This window comes from Leguminivora glycinivorella, chromosome 10 (genome assembly GCF_023078275.1).
Source record: "Leguminivora glycinivorella isolate SPB_JAAS2020 chromosome 10, LegGlyc_1.1, whole genome shotgun sequence".
In the NCBI taxonomy this organism is placed as follows: Eukaryota; Metazoa; Arthropoda; class Insecta; order Lepidoptera; family Tortricidae; genus Leguminivora; species Leguminivora glycinivorella.
Genome location: NC_062980.1, coordinates 10,667,811 through 10,672,812, shown reverse-complemented (window position 1 = coordinate 10,672,812; position 5,002 = coordinate 10,667,811). Strand labels below are relative to the sequence as shown.

The following is a 5,002-nucleotide window of genomic DNA, read 5'->3' as shown; positions in this document are numbered from 1 at the left end:
CAAATTTCCCATTTTTCGCACTTGTATCGTAATTTACTATTGATTACTTTACTATTGATTACTATCTATTAGTTAAAATAAAAATTCCATCAAATATATTGCTAAAAAACAACAGACTCGTAACCAAATAACAAAGGTGAATTTTACTGCACATTAGGTATCATTTGACGGCATTTCAATTTTAGATAGGTACTGAATTATTTTTAATCATTTATGAATTATTTTTAATCATTTATTTTAAGTACCTTTATGCCTTTAATTCGAGGTAGACTCATTTAAAAAAAATGTTAACGTATTTTAGACATCTTCTATACATTAGCCTAGCGTTTTTCAAAATCGGAGTTGGCAACACTGACGCCGAAGTGATTTGTCAACGCGTCTTGTGTTAATTTTTTTGCGGTTATCTATCACATCACAGATCTAACAACTTACAAGTTCAATGGAGTAAGTGATCGAATCTTTAAAAACATGGGAGTTGGAGAACTTAATACGAAAATTCACCAGTAAGTACAATGTATTTTTTTCATTATTTAGTCAAGTTGCTAATGACACGAGGCCAATAGCTTGCTGGGCTGCGGCCCCGGCCGATAATGGATGCAATCTTGTAATAATACACATTTAAATTTCTTGTCTATAAAATACACATTTAAGTTGGCTCAATTTTCGTTGAACGTCCCATGTGCTGTTCGCGGCGCGAGCCGATTTAGACTTGGTATGGTAACTATAGTTCCGTCAAAATGAGAGAGACCGGAATTATTTTTGCCAGGGAGAGAATTGCGAGGGGATCTTTAGCCCGAGTCAAAATCGGGCGCAATCGCCCGTTTGAGTGAGTTTTGATAGTGATTCTGTTGTGTATTTTCTTATAGTTGGATAGTTTCTAACAAAGCGTTGCATATTTTCCAGCCCCGGAATCGGACGCTAATAAAACCATGTTCCGATGGTAATAGGCGACGCCCAGCGTGTCCGGGTGTTGAAATAAGTGCAAAACTGCTCTCCGCTCGCCTTTTGTCCACCAACGGTAAATTGTACATTCTTTAAAAACCTTGTCAAATTGTCACTTAGGTTATGTGTAATTCCAAATTAGCAGTAGGTCGTTTCACAGAACGCGTTGACGTTCGGAATTCGAATTCCGGGGCAATTCCCCTGTCCTACGGGCGATCCAAGTCTCACGGACGCCGTCTTTGGAATTTTACTTAAAGACTGGTATACACATTTCAGGGTTCACGCCGCGTCGCCTAATCCTCGCGCCGGTCGCCAGCATTCCCCGCTGTGTTCCGGTAACCTACAGGCGGCAAGCTGACGCTGCCGTCATCCACACGACACCATCTCTGAGGCGGCTGACGTGGCAGTCGTGGTGGTCTGAGGCGGCTGACGTAGCACGTTTGAGGTTAGACCTTTCCAATCACTCTTATCTACATCATCGAACCGGCATAATTATGGTTCTGGCACCCTCCGTGTTACTATACCTTTTATTTTAATATCCGCCGTACACCGTTTCTACCCGTAGTTTTAACTCAAGAGTTCGCTGATCCACGTTTGTTCCCTTAAATAATTTAAAACCTTAGTCTCATGTTCAAGTGTAGCTAACCCTCGGCTCTGTAAACTTAGTAAATTAGAGAGTAATTTCATAATATAAGGCAAGGCTCAGTGGAGTCCTTTGTAATAGATTAATTAACAGAGAAATAATTACCTTTTGCCCTTAAGAGTTGTTTCAATTTTAAATCTTGTCTGCTAGCATAATGGCCCCCAATTATATATATTGTAGCAATATTGAAAAATATTAACTTTGAGTTAAAAAAAGATGTAATACGGTTCCTCTAGGGCCAAATATTTTTCCACGCTGTTCATAATTTTGTAGTATGGTATGTGATATTAATTGTATCATTCATTTCCAGACCCTGATGGATTTTTCTGAGTTTAACATAAGCACAGACCTAATAGTTATAGAAACTTCAGAAAAGGAAAACTTGTCCTCGGAAAAGGAAAATGTGCCATCTGCAATTGCTGAGAAGAAAGCAGAGCCCAGTTATAATTCCAGGGTAAGCAGTTTCTAACAGACTTCTTTACCTAGAAGGAGGAGGTTCTGTATTTTATTGTAAAAAACATTATAAGAATTACAATTCAATAAATGAATACTGCATAGGCAGACCAACATACCAGAGAGAGATTTTATTCCAACCATTTTTGAAGTAACATACTCATCTTATCACAATAATATTTTTAATATAACTGCATTGTTAGGCAAGATACCGGGCTGGCCTAGCGAGTAGTGACTAAGTGACCGTCCCTACTAAGCCGCAGTTCTGGGTTCGAATCCCGGTAAGGACATTTATTTGTGTGATGAGCACAGGTATGTTCCTGAGAATCCTGAGTCATGGATGTTTTTTATTTATATAATTATTTGTTTATTAATTATATCGTTGTCTGAGTACCCACATCACAAGCCTTCTTGAGCTTACTGTGGGACCCAGTCAATCTGTGTAAGAATGTCCTATTACATTAATTAATTTATTTATTATTATGATACATTATACTGTGAGTGTATAGGTTATGACTGTAATTAATTGTATTATAATTATATTAATTAAAGAGGCAAATGAAAAGTAAAGTTTCTAAATATTTTTCAGATTGTGGAAAAGTCATTGGACTCTGCATCACTATTTTGAAAATATTCTGCTCTCAAAAAACCACAAGGATATTCTTTGGTAAATATAATAACATTAACTAGCTAAGTCACTTTTTACTATGTAACTTTAAAATAATTATTATATGTATAACTGAATACTGCATTCGTTTCTTTTTACTTTTTGTTTTTAATTGTTTGTTTTATCATTCCAGCGGCTTAACGACTTCAAAAGCACATGAAATTTACTAGGACAATTTGTTTATAAATTTTCCATCAATGAAAATAAATCTTCAGGAACAGCTGAAATACAAAAAGTCGAACTTACTGCACTTACCAATTGTAAGTATATGATAAAATTGATAAAGCAGATGTTGTCTATGTTAAAATAGTTAGTTTCACCACACCGACTGGCAAAGGCTCTCTTTAGTCTTCAAAAACAGATAGCAAAACTGCATTTTGTCCACAAGAGTGCAAAGAAATTTCATACAAATTTTAACTGGATGTCTCAAGCTTGATAGATTTGATTTAGTTAGATGTTTTACAGTTAATATTTTGTTTGTGTCGGTGTAGTGTAAAATTTTGTATTTCACTCGGTGGCAAAGTTTGTTTAACCTTCGTGGCTCGTTTCAGTTGCCCCACTGTTCACTTACCCGCATTGATCTTTCCTTATATTATATCGTTTGTAATAATATTTTACTAACTAGTCCCATTTTTATAGCGCCCTATGAGGAAACAACGAATATAGCCGGATTTCTCACCATTCCATTTTTGCTGAACACTGCGGCAGTCCGCCAAAAGAAGAAGCGAGGTTCCGGTGCAAGTCAAAATTGGAAGCCCAGTAAAATGGAAGTAAGGGAAGGTTTCATAAAGCATATCCGCTCTAGTGTAGAAATTAGCCAGACCATCGAACTTCGCATAGCCACACTTCAAAAAATAGGATTGTCATGCCAGCCATACATAATTGTTGTGGGTGAGTCTCTTGAAAAAATCGAATCATTTCTAGTTGTTGTCAGCAGATCGATAATCTATGAAAGACAGTCCATTATGAACGCAGTAGATACGTGCTACAAAATATATAATACAATGAAAATATAATACATTGTACTTACTGGTGAACTCTGGTATTAAGACGATACAGGAGTGATCTATTCTCCATACAAACGCTCTCGACTATTTCCTCCCTGGTTTTTCAAGATACAGCAATGATTTTTTCAAGACAGATTATAATAATTTTTATCTGTGTCGGACCGTTTTGATTTTTTGAGATTCTTATTTTTAAAGACGCTAGAGCCCATCGAAAATTTTCAAAAACGGTGTTATTGATTATGGCGTAAAAAAGGTGTGGTATTCAAAATTGGTAACAATTAGCCACAAAAACTGAACGGTCCGACACTGATTATTTCATTGTTATTCAGATTCTCAAATTTAGTTACGATTGACTTAATTTTGAAGGGGGAAACAGTCGAGAGCGGAACCTCGATTTTAAAGATTTTTTTCGCAATATTTTTTAACTGAGTTCTTAATGGACATTTTTTTTCGATAAATCTAGTTAATAACACTTGTATATTAAATTTGAATTCCCAAATTGAAAGGGGGGCTCCTTTCCATTTTAGCATTTTCGCTCCTGTAGCGTCTTAAGTTCTCCAACTCCCATGTTTTTAAAATTTCGATTTCTTCCTCCATTGAACTTGTAAGTTGTTAGAACTTGTATGTGATAACCGCCGCAAGAAAAAAACTATTTATTCTAAGTAGGTAGTAGTAGTAGGTGCCAAGTATATTATGAATAAATGTCATTTTTTTTATAACTTTTGTTTTATTTATGGCGTTATTCATAAACGCATCACCAGCCTGAATTAGATATGAATCGTTTTATGTTATCTGTCAAGTTAACGTATGTATTTGTAAATAGGTATAAAACATAATTTGTCTAATTCAGTCCCGTGGTGTTTTATGACAATTATCAATAAGGGGTTGTTGTCTTAGTAAATGAGACAAAGTAAGTCATAGTACAATTGAACATGAATGATAGTACTGAACAAGCTTCTCAGTTGAAATGTATAACAAAACAAAGATTCAAATTGAACAATATTATAGTTCACTCTCACAAAGTGTGTATATCGATGTAATCATGTCCTTAATTGAACTTATTTGGTTTTAATGGTTACTACAGTAATGCCTCATGTTAATATTGACCTACATCTTGGTTGAATCGATTAAACAATTCATGTTCAAATAGAAAAATATCTTAGTTCAGTCTCACAAGGTGCGTAAGTAGATGTAATCATGTTCTTAGTTGAACTTATTCGGATTAAATAGTTAATACAGTAATGCTTCATGTTAATATTGACAGATGTCTTAGTTGAATTGATTAAACAA

General features: G+C 35.2%; 1 long non-coding RNA gene across 2 annotated transcripts; it reads left to right on the top strand.

Moving 5' to 3' along the window:
- The first annotated feature begins 322 nt into the window (after positions 1-322).
- Positions 323-3,849, top strand: LOC125230307. Of its 2 annotated transcripts, XR_007177509.1 has the most exons (7): positions 323-503; positions 904-1,018; positions 1,219-1,387; positions 1,896-2,039; positions 2,628-2,705; positions 2,839-2,965; positions 3,345-3,849. It is a non-coding gene; the product is annotated as an uncharacterized LOC125230307 (long non-coding RNA). The 2 variants fall into 2 exon arrangements; XR_007177510.1 differs by lacking the exon at positions 904-1,018 and having other exon boundaries at positions 326-503.
- Positions 3,850-5,002: the final 1,153 nt, after the last annotated feature.